Consider the following 14105-nt stretch of genomic DNA (forward strand, 5'->3'; position numbering starts at 1 on the left):
CGAATATTGGGGTGCATATATTTTATGAGTAAATGTTTTCAATTTTGGAGGTTAGTGTTAGGTAGGTAGTTAGGCATGAGTGACAGGAGCCAAGGCCCAGCTCTGTAACCACAGAAACTTCCCTTGAAGACCTTCCTTAAGGACCTCCCAGAAATACCTCTCTTTTAGGGTTATAAATTACCCCAAACCCTACAGCACAAAGGCCATAAAAGCTGCTGGCCTAAACCACCTACACGCTCATTCACAAAAAGTACTGCCCATAACTTCAGCCACATTAAACCTTCATTTTAATCTCATGACTATGCCTGGAAGTTCATGAATCTAATTATAACAGACTGAATTCAGTAGGCAGAAAGTTGTATAGCAGCCAATTGTCAGTCAAGATGACCTCACATACGGATCATCTAGAACCTCACATCATGGCCCAAAAATAAACAGACTTTCCCATTTCTTCATTGTTACAGCATTCCTGGCTGGAAACCTGCCCCTCCCTTTGGCACATACTGTCTTATCTCTATCTCCTAAATTCTGCAGGGCTGCAGCCCTCTCTAGCAAGGCCTGTCTCCTTCTATAATGTACTTTCAATAAATTTTACTTAGTCTCAATCTCGTCAACCTGCAATTCTTTACTGCATTGACAGGAAAGAACCGAGGGACAACACACAACGCCACAGTCCACTGTACTTCACCTCCTTCTTCCCCATGCCACTGGGGTGATGCCAAATTTCACCTCATCCCACCGGTGACAGTAGATACCCAGAAGAGGGATTGCTGGGTTGTATGGTAATGTTATTTTTAATTTTTTGAGGCATCTCCATACCGTTTTTCATAATGGCTATACCAATTTACATTCCCATCAGCAGTGTATGAGGGTTTCTTTTTTCTCACACCCTCTCCAACACTTGTTATTACTTATCTTGATGATGATAGCATTCTAACAGGTATGAGGTGGTATCTCATTGTGGTTTTAATCTGCTTTTCCCTAATAGCTAGTGAAGTTGAGCATCTTTTCATATGTTTATTGGCCATATATATATATTCTTGGGAGACATGTTTGACCTCAAAAGCAAAAGAAATAAAAGCAAAAATAAGTGAATGGGACTATATCAAACCAGAAAGCTTCTGCATAGCAAAAGAAACCATCAACAAGACAAAGAGGCAACCATCTGAATGGGAGAAGATATTTACTAACAGTGCCTCTGATAAGGGCCTAATATCCAAAATATAAAAAGAACTCATACAACTCAACAATAAAAAAACAAACAATCGAGTTAAAAAATGGTCAGAGTTTTTGATACTGAGTTTTAATGGGCAATACTTTTTCTTATTCACAAATCGCTGTAGTAAATTATACTCTTCTGCTTTGACCTACAAAGTTTTGTGATTCTCATATGGAACAGAAGCTGACAGTGTGAGATCATGGGCTATACATATATTGTCTGCGATTCAACAAATTTTCAGTAATGTTTATTTAGGAGAAAAACTGCTTTTAAGAAGTGACATTAAATATATATATTAAAAAAAAAAGTCTTTAAGGTATTTAAAATATTGTCTAGTGACTGATAATGCAAGACCCAGAGTCAGACTGCTAGAGGTTAAATTCTGATTCAGTCATTTACCAGCTGTGTGATATTGATTTCGTCAGTCAATATGTACCTTAGTTTTTTCATCTGGTTAACAGGATGTATTTGTATGTTTCTCACTGAGTGAATAAGGTAAAATAGTTATTGTCTCTAAAGCATTTGCACAATGTCTGCCACGTAGTTAGCACTGCTGTTATGGTCCTCTACATTTGCCCCAGAATCGTGCATCAAGCATGCACTCTGGTTTCTGGCTGCTTTTTCCAAAGCTGTGAAAAGCTCCTGAGGAACACAGGTGCACCTCAAAAGTATGGGAGAATTGATAACTCCAGAAGGAACCATTAACCAATGGAGCATACGGGGCAGCAGATAAATTCTCCAGACTTCTTGCTGTCTCATAAAATAAGTGTAATGTACATTCTACACAGCTGACCACATGGTCTAAAGCAAGAATAAGCCCATTTTTTCCACAGCGATGATCAGCATAACAAATTCTTTATTTTACTTGTATCTTTTCTCTGTCTTACTTTCACCATTCCCTTCATTCTACTTCCTGTAGTCACCTTCGAAGTAAACTTGCTGCTCCCAAACCTTTGATTTAGATAAGTTTTACATTTCCTTCCATCACTGTATTCTATGAGAATATGTTCACAAATGATTACACTGAGATGTGATGTTCTTTAAAGCTTTCAGTTAGGTAACAGAATGAAAAAACAGTTAATACACATAGAAAAATTCATTTCTAGTATACAGTATAACTCAAAATCTAGGCTTTCACTGTTATTTTAATATTTAATATTAATCAAGCCCAAAGAGGTCATGGTGCTGATCTAAATTACATACCTAGTTCAGCTATAATGCTCTGTTTCATTAAAATTAGCAACACATATTGACACTGAACTTTAGCAAAAGGAACAGAGGGGAAAATCTGTAGACATTAACTCAAAACAAAAACTTGCAGACATGATTCTATAAAGAAAATGAATACTTCATGTCTTCAGGGTTATTTATTTATTTTTTTAACTTCGAGAGAACATAACCCCTTGGCCACAATATCTCATACTTCCTAAAAATCCCACTTAAAAAAAAATTGTAAAAGACATCTTTTCTCAATGCTATGAAGTTGATAGCTGTAGCTATATAATAACACTAATTATAATAACTAGAGTAAGTCAGAAGAGACTTACATGTTGTAATCTGCTGGCTAAAATTTCCAGTAAATAAGAAAAATTATCTGCTAATTCAAAAATAGATGCAGTGTAATGCTTTTGAGAGGATGCTATGTGGCAGTAGCGCATTTTACTACACTATACAAAGTATTTTATATTCTTATAACCTGAGTAGATATATTTTAAAATTATTTTGAGGAAGAAGGTATTAGAGAAGGAGATACACCATAGTTCATAAAGTCAGAATATATCCCAAATCTTTCCATTAAATATATTATTCTCATTATGAAACTTTGTCGTCTCCCAGAAAATAGTCATTGCAAAGTAGAACTGATTTAGTTTGGTATGGTGTTATTTTAACCATTCATTTATAATGAGCTATATGGAGAAAACAACAACAACAACAACAACAACATTTGTTTATTTATTTATTCATTTGTTTATTCTTATACACTTTATTTTTTTAACAATATTTTTAGGTCCACAACAAAATTGAGTACAAGGTACAGAGATTTTCCATATACCCCATGGCCCACACATGTATAGACTCATCCACTATCTTCATCCCCTATCAAAAGGATACCTTTGTTATATTTGATGAACGTATACTGACACATCATTATCACCCAAAGTCCACAGATTACATTACTGTTCCCTCTTGGTATTGTACTTTGTAAGCATTTGGAAAAATTTATAATGATGTATGTTTAACATTATAGTATTATACAGAATAGTTTCACTGCCCCTAAAATCTGTGCTCTGCCTATTCGTCACTCTCTTCTCCCTAACCTGGAAACCACTGATCTTATTATTGTATTCATAGTTTTGCCCTTCTCAGAATGTCATATAACTGGAATTACATAATATGTAGTATTTTCACGTTGGCTTTTCTTTCACTTAGTAATATTCATTCAGTATTCCTCCACCTACTTTCTTGGCTTGATAGTTCTTTGATTTTCAGTGTTGAATACTATTCCATTGCCTGGATGTGCTTCAGTTTATCCATTCACTAACTGAAGAGCATCTTGTTGCTTCCAGGCTTCAGCAATTTATAAATAAAGCTGCTATTAACATCCATGTGCAGGTTTTGGCTTGGGCCAAAGAGTGCAACTGATGAGTATATTTATTTTTGTAAGAAGCTGCCAAAATGTTTGTCAATGTAGCTCTACTATTTTACTTTCTCTCACTGATGAATGAGAGTTTCTGTTGTTTCATATTCTCATAAGCATTTGCTATTGTCAGTGTTCCAGATTTGAGCCATTCTAATAAATGTGTATTGGTATCTTGGTGTTTTAATTTATAGTTCCTGAATGAAACATGATGTTGAGCATCGTTTCAATATACTTATTAGCTAATTGTAAATCTTCTTTCAGGAGGTACCTGTAAAGATATTTGGCCCATTTTTTACTCGGGTTGTTTTCTTATTGTTGAGTTTTAAGAATTCTTTGTATGCTTTGGGTAACTGTCTTGGATCAGATATTTTTTTTTTACCAATATTTCTGCTAGTCTGTGGTTTTTTTTTTTCCCTTCTCTTTACAGTGAATTTCTCAGACGTTTTTAATTTTAATAAAGTCCAGATTTTCAATTCATTCTTTCATAGATTGTGCCTTTTGATATTGTATAAAAAAGCCAAACCCAAACTCATCTAGATTTTCTATATTCTAGAAGTTTTATGGTTTTGCATTTTACATGTAGGTTTATGATGATGCACTTTTAGCTAATTTTTTTGAGGATGTAAGATATGTGTCAGGTTCACTTTTTGCATATGGATGTCCAGTTGTTCCAGAACAATTTGTTAAAAATATTATTTTTTCTTCCTTGTATTCCTTTTGTTTCTTTGTTAAACATCAGTTGACTGTATTTGTGTGGGTCTGCTTCTGGGCTATTATGTTCTATTGCTCTATGTTTCAATCCTTTTGACAAACCACACCGTCTTGACTATTACAGCTTTACAAGTCATGAAGTCAGATAGTGTCAATTCTCCAAATTTATTCTCCTTCTAATATTGTGTTGGTTGTTTTGGAACTTTTGCTTCTCCATATAAACTTTAGGTGTAAAATGGTTTTCCCTTTCTCAGGTTCTTTCAGGATTTTTTTTTTAACTTTGATATTCTACAATTTGAAAATAACATGTCTCGGTGTAGTTTTTTTGTATTTGTTTTTGTTTTTGGCATTTATCCTGCTAGTGTTCTTCTGCTTCCTGATAATTTCATATCAACAAAGTTTTCTTATTTAATTTATAATAATAATAATACCTTGAGCTTTGTATTTTAAATCATAATCTAAGATTTTTGTATCTACATTTAATTCATGATTGTTTTAAATCCACTTTGTTTCTATTGGTAGTTTTATATTTCTGTCATGATTTTAAAATAATTTTAGACACTGCATATAATTTAGACTGAAAACACAGGGAGATCTCTGATGTCACTTAGTTCTAATTTGTTTTTATGTTTCTTTTTTGAGATTGCATTTCTCTTAGAATATCTCGGTAATTGTTCATGTCATGTTCGATTTCCTTTTTGAACTTAAAGATAAACAATGATTTACTAGGAGTATGTGTTTCAGGGCTAAGAAAATGAATATACTGAAACATGTTGACACAAAAGATGAATTCTCCTCTGCTAGCACTTCTGTCCAGTCTCTAATCTTGCTTTATAATTAATTAGCTGTCAGATCTGCTAAACTTCCATGAAGAGACTACACAAATGTCATGGCAAATTGTTCCTGAAATTAAGATCTGAGCTAGGAATGTTCTTCATCCTGACCTTACAATTCTCTGTATTGATTTTGCTATCATTTTCACCTATTGAGAACAGAAAGAAATGGAAATGGTGCTTTATTTGTTTCTAAGAAGGAATTGTCATGTAATAATTGAAAAAACAGTTTATTGTTTATCTCTAAAAATATATATATGTGTGTATAATACAAAGTATATAAACATATAAAATATATAAAGTATATATATAATAAGTACTCAACTCTGATGTGAAGTTACAAGCATGAAAGACAAATTATATAGTTTAGAAATTTAATATTTAAAATGAATTTGTAAAATAAAGGCATTATAAATTTAATTGGAATGAATGATCGAAATAATATTTTCAGCTTCCTTTCACTTTAAATTAACATATTTTACTTTATTTTTTATTAAAAATTTATTGATTTTATTTGTAAAGAAGTCATTTTAAATATTAACATTGCTTATGCCAGTTCCAATGCACATTTTGGAATCATATGAAAAATAAAATATTCTCATTGCATTGCAACATAATTAGATGGATAAGAATTTATTAACATTTTGATAATTTAATGTTAAATGGAGAATATGTAATATATTTGATTGTATATTCACATCTAAAAATATATACCATATTTTTGGCATCTCATAATTATGAATCCATAGTTTAATTTCCTCAATAAACACTATGTAATTAGAATGTTCCATATAAATATTTTTAATTGTGCTACATAAATATTTTTAATTGCATATAATTCTATTGTAGTAATTATAGCACAGAGATGTAATATTATTAGAAAATACAACACAATATTTGAGTATTTGATATTTATAGGGGCATATCAAGTCACAGTGTTAATGCCATTTTACACAGATATGTGTACATTAAAAATTGTTTCTTTAAAACGGTTTCCCAAAATACAATTAGGCATAAATCTTGGATAATACAGAACTCTTCATTCTCTGAAGTGTTACCTGAGAAGTGTATAAAGCCGGGCTCTGGTTCCTCCACCACTTTCTCCCTGAGTTGGGCCTTCGGATTCCAGAACCACGCAGCCTCTCTTCTGGGGACAGCGTGCCCAGGTCCACATGTATCGCAAGCATCCGTCGTGACTCCAGTGGATGTGGACAGTATAGCCAGTCCTGCTTGGCCAAGGGCACTGCTAGGAGCAAGCGTATGCTAGCAGCTGCACCCACTCAGTCAGTTTAGCTATCAGTCCACCAAGAGTCAGTCCACAAGGGCAGCCCCATCACCATACTTCTGCCACAGCCCGGTGATCACGAGGCTGTCATTCCGCCTGAGAGCATCTCGGTAGGTGAAGGCCTCGAGTTTGTCACTGGCCCTGGTGTGTGACCTGTTGTGATTCTCAATGAACTCCAGAACTGCCTGGAGGACCAGCGGTCTGAATGCCACTGGCTAGGCAAAAAGTCTTGGAGTTTCTCCTGCAATATTAAGTCCAGTGACCCAGAACACTGACTGACTTGTTTCCACGCCATTTATAGACTGTCTCCTGCCCTCTCTCAGTGCTTTACTTCCGTACTAGTGTTTTCTTCACATACTCATAATACTCAGGTGTATTATGTATCCTAAGACAAGGGTAAGATTTATTTATTGTATCAATAACCGGGCAATCTGATGGACATCATTTAGCATATTTTCTCTTCTGCCATCAAAATAATAATCTAGTGATAAATCGATGACACTTTTATTAAAAGTTTAAAATTGGACTTTCAGTTTTAATCTTGATTTTAATTTCAGCTCTAATCTATCATAGTAATAATGATAACTATAAATGAGATATCTTTACTTTGTGCTTATAGAGTAAAAACAGCAGGTGTAAAGGTTTGTTTCTGCTAATAATTTAATAATAAATTTAATAAGTTCACCAGTGTAGAGATAGACATATATATACATATATATATATGTATACGTGTGTATATATATTTTAAATAAACAGGTAACACTAAATTTCAAACTGTTACTCTATTCATTAGCATTGTAATTGTTCCTTAATAATTAAATTTCTACTTTACTTTTAAATAATCTTTTTTTAATATAGTTTTAATGATTATTAAAACAGGTCTCGAATTAAAGCAATTGCTTGTTTGTACCTATTTCTTTTACACAAATAGTTTGTCAGCTATTTATGTTCACATTAAGGAATGACACCTCAATAGTTGTTTAATACTTTGTTACATTGGATAAAAAGTGAAAAGTATATTAAACTGATAAAATTATATAGACAACCTATTCTCATCCTAAAGAGAATATTAAATATGGTAGTCTTTTATCATTTAATGGATTTTTATTAATGTGCATCTTTATAAGATTTTAAAAATAAGACATGAAATTGCATACTGAAATGCCTCTTCAGCATCATTACTTTTGCAAATAGTATGAAACTACTATGAAATATTCATATTTCATAAAATTGCTGTATGAATGCAATATATTGTACAGAAATGATATAAAGTGAAAAGCAAAAAGATTTGTTCTGATTAATCCTCTAGAAAATTTAATGAAAAAAATTGCATTTATAATGGATCAATACAAAGTATACTGACTCTAATATTAGTTATAGTGCATAAACCTATTTTCACTTTTATTAAACAGTAAAAATAAAATAATGAACTCATGTATACATTCAATTTAGAAATTTTAAGTTACATTTAATAAACTTAGGTTGAATCTAATAAACAAATTTTTTTTCTACCGCTCAAAAAGATTTGACTCACAGGAAAGCCTTTTATAAGCAAAGGTTTGATTACGGTTCATAGATAAAGTAATTCTGGCACAGCGATAAAAAAGACACTGGTGTGTTCAGTTTGGTTTCAGTTATGCACACCATTGAAATACTGAACTCTCCAGTGTATTTATCATTAAAGTCAAATGTAGAGGAACAATGAAACAGTAAGAGCGATTGTCATTATTTGATTACATATCTCCTATCATCAAACATTTAGCTCTGTGATGTAATACTTTATCTTTTCTATGCATGCTAAGCATGAAGTATTTATGATTTCCCCCCTCTTTAATTCCGCCCCTCCCCCACCCACTTCCACCCCTGACCTATAGATGTTGCTGTTTCCCCTTAAGAACTGGATCTCTGAAGGCAAGGCCTCTCCTCCCACATGCTAAAGGGATGCACCTGGGGCCTAGGGCCTGGAACACCCAGGGTATTTTCTGTGGTTTCACCTGGGGGGCAAACCCAGGACCTTCTGCGAGTAAAGCAGACATGCTAACCACTACATTATGGAGTCACCCCTACATGAAGTATTTATGAATTTTTCTTGCCTTTTTTCACAATCTTAAAATCCCTTAAAATCAATTATTAATTTCATTCATTTGTTGCTTTTAGTAAATTAACTTTTTATATTTTTTACTGCTCCAACAACTTAATTAAACTTAATTAACTTAAAATTATACTTATATTGCTTCATATAAATAATGTCATTTAATAAAATTAATTTATGAATTCACTCTTAGGTGACACCAAGTGATGCACTTAAAAGTTTTAAGTTAAACCAGTTAAAATTTCAGATATGAGATATGACTTCCAAGGTTCTCATCAAAATTTTATATTAGAAAAATGTGGATATATGTAGGGTTGTGGTAATTTCTAAAATTTATCTGAATCCTCAATTAAAGAATACATTTAATTTTCTATAGTATCTCTATATATTTAAGGATAAATGAAGCATAATAAAAATGGTATAAGGAAGAGTCATCAAGTATTCAAAATATGCCTCATCCTGAAAAATTGCCAGCAAAACAATAAAGTTTTTAAAAAGCAAAGGTATAAATAATATTTTCAAAATATGCCTAAGATTCTAGCTATAGTTTATTAAAATTCCATATTTATAAAAACTTTACTGAGGTATAATTGACATATAAATATTGCATATATTTAAAGCATATGACTTGGTGTTTTGATGTGTATATATTTTAAAATGATCACATAATCAAGTTAATATACCCATCACATCCACATAGTTTTCACTTTATTTTTAAATTTAATTTAAGATCTTAATTTAAGATCTACCCTCTTAGCAAATTTCAAAAATATAATACAGTACCATTAACTATAGGCACCCTGATGTACCTTAGAAGTCAAGAATGTATTTATCTTGCATAACTGAAACTTTACACTCTGATCAAGATCAGCCCATTTCCCCCTAGTCCCTACCCCTTGCAACCACTATTCTAGTCTCTGATTCTATAATTGTTTTTTACTATTTTTGATTTCACATGTAAGTGAAATCATGCAATCTTTGTATTCCTGAGTTTGACTTATTTCACTTAGTATAGTGTCTTGAAGTTCATTAATGTTGCTGCAAACAATATTATTTTTCTTTTTTTAAGACTAAATACAGTTCCATATTAGATATAATATATACACTATTATATGTAGTATATTAATGCATACAATATATACTATAATTTAATCAACTTATTTAATAAATTTATTATATAGAATATTCTACATATAGATCCATTTTCTTTGTTCATCCAATGGACATTTGGGTTGTTTCTATTTCTTGGCTATTGTGAATAATGCTGCAGTGAACATGGGAGTGCAGATATTTTATTAAGATTCTGATTTTAATTCTTTTGGATATATACCTAGAAGTGGGTTGGCTGGATCATTTTGTATTTATATTCTTAATTTTTCGAGACACCTCCATAATGACTACACCATTTACTATTGCCAGCGACAGTGGACAAGGGTTCCAAATTCTTTATATCCTTGCCAGTACTTACCATTTCTTGTTTGTTTCTTTTTTCTTTAAGTAATAGCCATTCTAATAAGTGTAATGCAATATCTCATTGTGGTTTTGATTTGTATTTCTATGACGATTAGTGATGTCGAGCATCTTTTCATGTACTTATTGGCCATTTGCATTTCTTCTTTGAAGACAGAGTCTATTCAAATACTTTTTATCATTTTTTAATTGGGTAATTTGTTTTTGTTTGTGTGTTTGTTTTGAGTTGAAATTTCTTATACACTTTGGAAATTAACACCTTATCAAATATATTGTTTGCAAATATTTTCTTTCATTCCATAGGTTGTTTTTTCACTCTGCTGACTTTTTTTTTTCCCTTTATCATGCAGAACTTTTTAGTTTAATATATTCCTGCCCATCCAATTTTACTTTTGTTGCCTGTACTTTTGCTGTCATGTCCATGAAATCATTGTCACTGTCAATGTCATTGCTTTTTTGTATGTTTTCTTCTAACAATTTTCAGATATTTTTGATGTTAAAGAATACTATTAAATACTAGACACTCTGGGAGACTACTGAAAGTTGAAATAATAAAATCAATGAATGAATAAATTTCTATATCTCTTATTAGTTGATTTTTATTTCATTTAGTAGTAATTTCTCCGGAAACGTCATTTTTTTTTTTTTAATTGTACAAGTTCACTTATTACTAAGGCTTCATGTCATTATCCATTATTTAGTCAATTAGAACATTAAAGTCAAAATAGATTGACTTTCTCGTCTACTTACAGGATGGTAAAAATATTATCTTTCTGTTGATAGAGTTGCAATAGTCTTCTAGAGTGTTCAGAATATGTTAGGAACATTTCAAGGACCCTGTAGATATCTCGTCCCTCATTTTTTTCTTAAGCTTTTTGACTATCCTCTTGTTTGCCCCAATTGGTATTCCCTCTTTCAGCAGCTGTAATGGTAAACACCCGCCACTGATTGTTTTTGATAAATGCTCTGAGGATATGTCTTTTCCATCAGATCAATAATGGTAAACACAGTGAATGGGGCTTTTCCCTGGAGCTTTAAAACAGATTGGAAAATGACAATACTCTGGATATGGAGCTTTTGGGGAACACCAAACCATCTTTCCGCTTCCAGTATATACTAAGCTGGTGGTGTATAGGGTACTATGTACCCAGAGACAGGGATGATAGGAGATAGGGCATTCTATAATACCACCAAGATCACTGTTAGAGAATCAATAGTTTTCATAGTTAAATCATTTTTGGATTGTTGCAAAACTATGTTAAATTTCCAGAGTTCTAAATAGGTTAATTTTGACAAATTTTTCCAGTGTCCTTGTTTATGCAGAAGAACAGATTTTCAGTTTTTACCGTCCCATTTCAAAATTGCTTCTTAGTTGATTATACTGAATTTGGATTTATTCAATTTGTTAAGAGGAGGTGAAAGTAGAGAATTCATTTTAATGTCTCACATCTTAATTTTCAATTGTCATTTAAGCAGAAAGGGATTAATTTACCCATTTATTTTTTTTCTTTTAAACAAAATAAATTACAGACATACCATTCAGACATTCTAGATAACTAGGCCTTAATGAGTGTGACAGAGCAACCGAGAATCTTTTCAAATTAGGATCACAATTAATTTCAGGTTATTTTGTAAGTGAAGATAAATTTTTAAAAATTATAGTGTTCTTAACGTATTTATAGAATAAAAAAGAACCCAAGCATTCATTATTTTATTCATTTTCAGCTGAAAATTTCCAACAATTTTATTACACTCTAAAATTACTAAAGGAAAATAATAGATATATAATGAATACATAAATATTTAATTAACCTCTTGTAAACCGTGAAATTGGTGTAATTCAAATATCCAAAGCATGCACATTCTATATATAACAAAATTATAACAAAGAGATGATTATAATTACATGACATTTTTTTTCTAAAAACATGTAATACTGCTAATGTTTTCCCCATTGTGATATATATTAAATTTTTGGTTGTAATATGGATTCATTATAAATTTGTATACGTATGGAGAATCTAGAATATTACATCACAAATAAATTAACATGTATTTGAAGGAACATTAATAATGCAGTTTACATTATTATGAAATAAAAGGCTATGGAAGTAGTTAATATCTTGGAAGCTTTTTTTTCCCCCAGCACTAGAATCTGTCAATAATTAACTAGTCCTCAGTAGTTGATTTGGTCTACCATGCCACATTAGATGTGAGTATGGCTTCATACCCCACTTTTCCAGAAGTGCCTCTTCCCATCCTGCATACATTTTTCAAGAAACTTTCAGAGCTTTCCAAATCACTGAATTGGACAGTTTTTCCTCAGACAGTGAAATCCAATCTTGAAAATGCATTAGAAATGCTACAAACATTTCTAGGTACAATATGTGATAAACATTTAATACTTTACCATCGGCCCTATTTCATAATTTTTATTAGCAATATCAACATGCTTAAACATTTACTAGTCTGTTGTTATTGAGTTGTATGAACTCTTTGTATATTTTACATATTAGGCCCTTATCGGAGGCATTGCTTGCAGGTATATATTCCCATTTGGATGGTTGTTTCTTTACCTTTTTGACAATTTCTTTTGCTGTGCAGAAACTTTTTAGTTTGATGTAGTACCATTCATTTATTTTTGCTTTTACTTCTCTTGACTTTGAGGCCAAATTCATAAAAACCTCATTAAGTCCAAGGTCCTTGAGTTTAGTTCCTATGTTTTCTTCTATAAATTTTATTGTTTCAGGTTTTATATTCCCAAGAAGACATACAAATGGCCAACAAAATTATGAAAAGATGCTCAATATCGCTAGCTATTAGGAAAATGCAAATCAAAACCACAATGAGATACCATCTCACACTTGATAGAATAACTGTAATCAATAGAACAAGTAATAACAAATGTTGGAGAGGATGCAGAGAAAAACGAACCCTCATACACTCCTGGTAGGACGGCAAATTAGTATAGCCACTATAGAAAACAGTATGGAGGTTCCTCAAAAAACTAAGAGTTGATCTACTATATGAACCAGCAATCCCTCTACTAGGGTATTTACTCTAAAGACTTGAAAACCCATATCTGAAAAGATATTTGAACACCGATGTTCATAGCAGCATTATACATGGTGGCCAGGAAATGAAAGCAACTGAAGTGTCCTATGATAGATGATTGGCTAAAGAAGCTGTAGTACATATATACAATGGAATATTACTCAACCATAAGAAGAGATGAAATACTGCCTTTTGTAACAACATGGATGGACTTCGAGATAATCATGCTAATCAAAATAAGCCAGACAGAAAAGGTGAAAAAAATGTGATATCACTTATATGTGTAATATAAACCTAAAAGCAACAAATGAAGAGGACAAACAGAGACTCATGGACATGGACAATAGACTAGTGATTACCAGAGGGTAGGGGGTAGGGGGATGGGGGGACGTAGATGGGGTAAAAGGGGTCAGATATGTGGCGACAGAAATCTGTGGGAGGTGAACATAATATAAATATATAAATGCCTTACTGTTAAAATGCACAGCTGAAACTTACTAGATTTTGTTAACCAATGTCACTAAATAAGTAAATAAATAGATAGATAGATAGATAGATGATAGATAGATAGATAGATAGATAGATAGATAGATAGATAGATAGATAGATAGATAAATAAGAGAAAATTTACTAGTCTGGCTTTTCCTTTAGTGCATTCATTTTGAAACTGAAATTCATGAATAGTTCGGGATTCTTTCTTTTCTGAATAGTAGAAGAGTCTTCAGCAAATGAAAAGAAATACATAACACAATAAGACTTAACATTACTCTATTTTTAAGCCTACTTCACGTATTTAAAAT

This window comes from Pteropus vampyrus, unplaced genomic scaffold (genome assembly GCF_000151845.1).
Source record: "Pteropus vampyrus isolate Shadow unplaced genomic scaffold, Pvam_2.0 Scaffold10, whole genome shotgun sequence".
NCBI classification, from domain to species: Eukaryota; Metazoa; Chordata; class Mammalia; order Chiroptera; family Pteropodidae; genus Pteropus; species Pteropus vampyrus.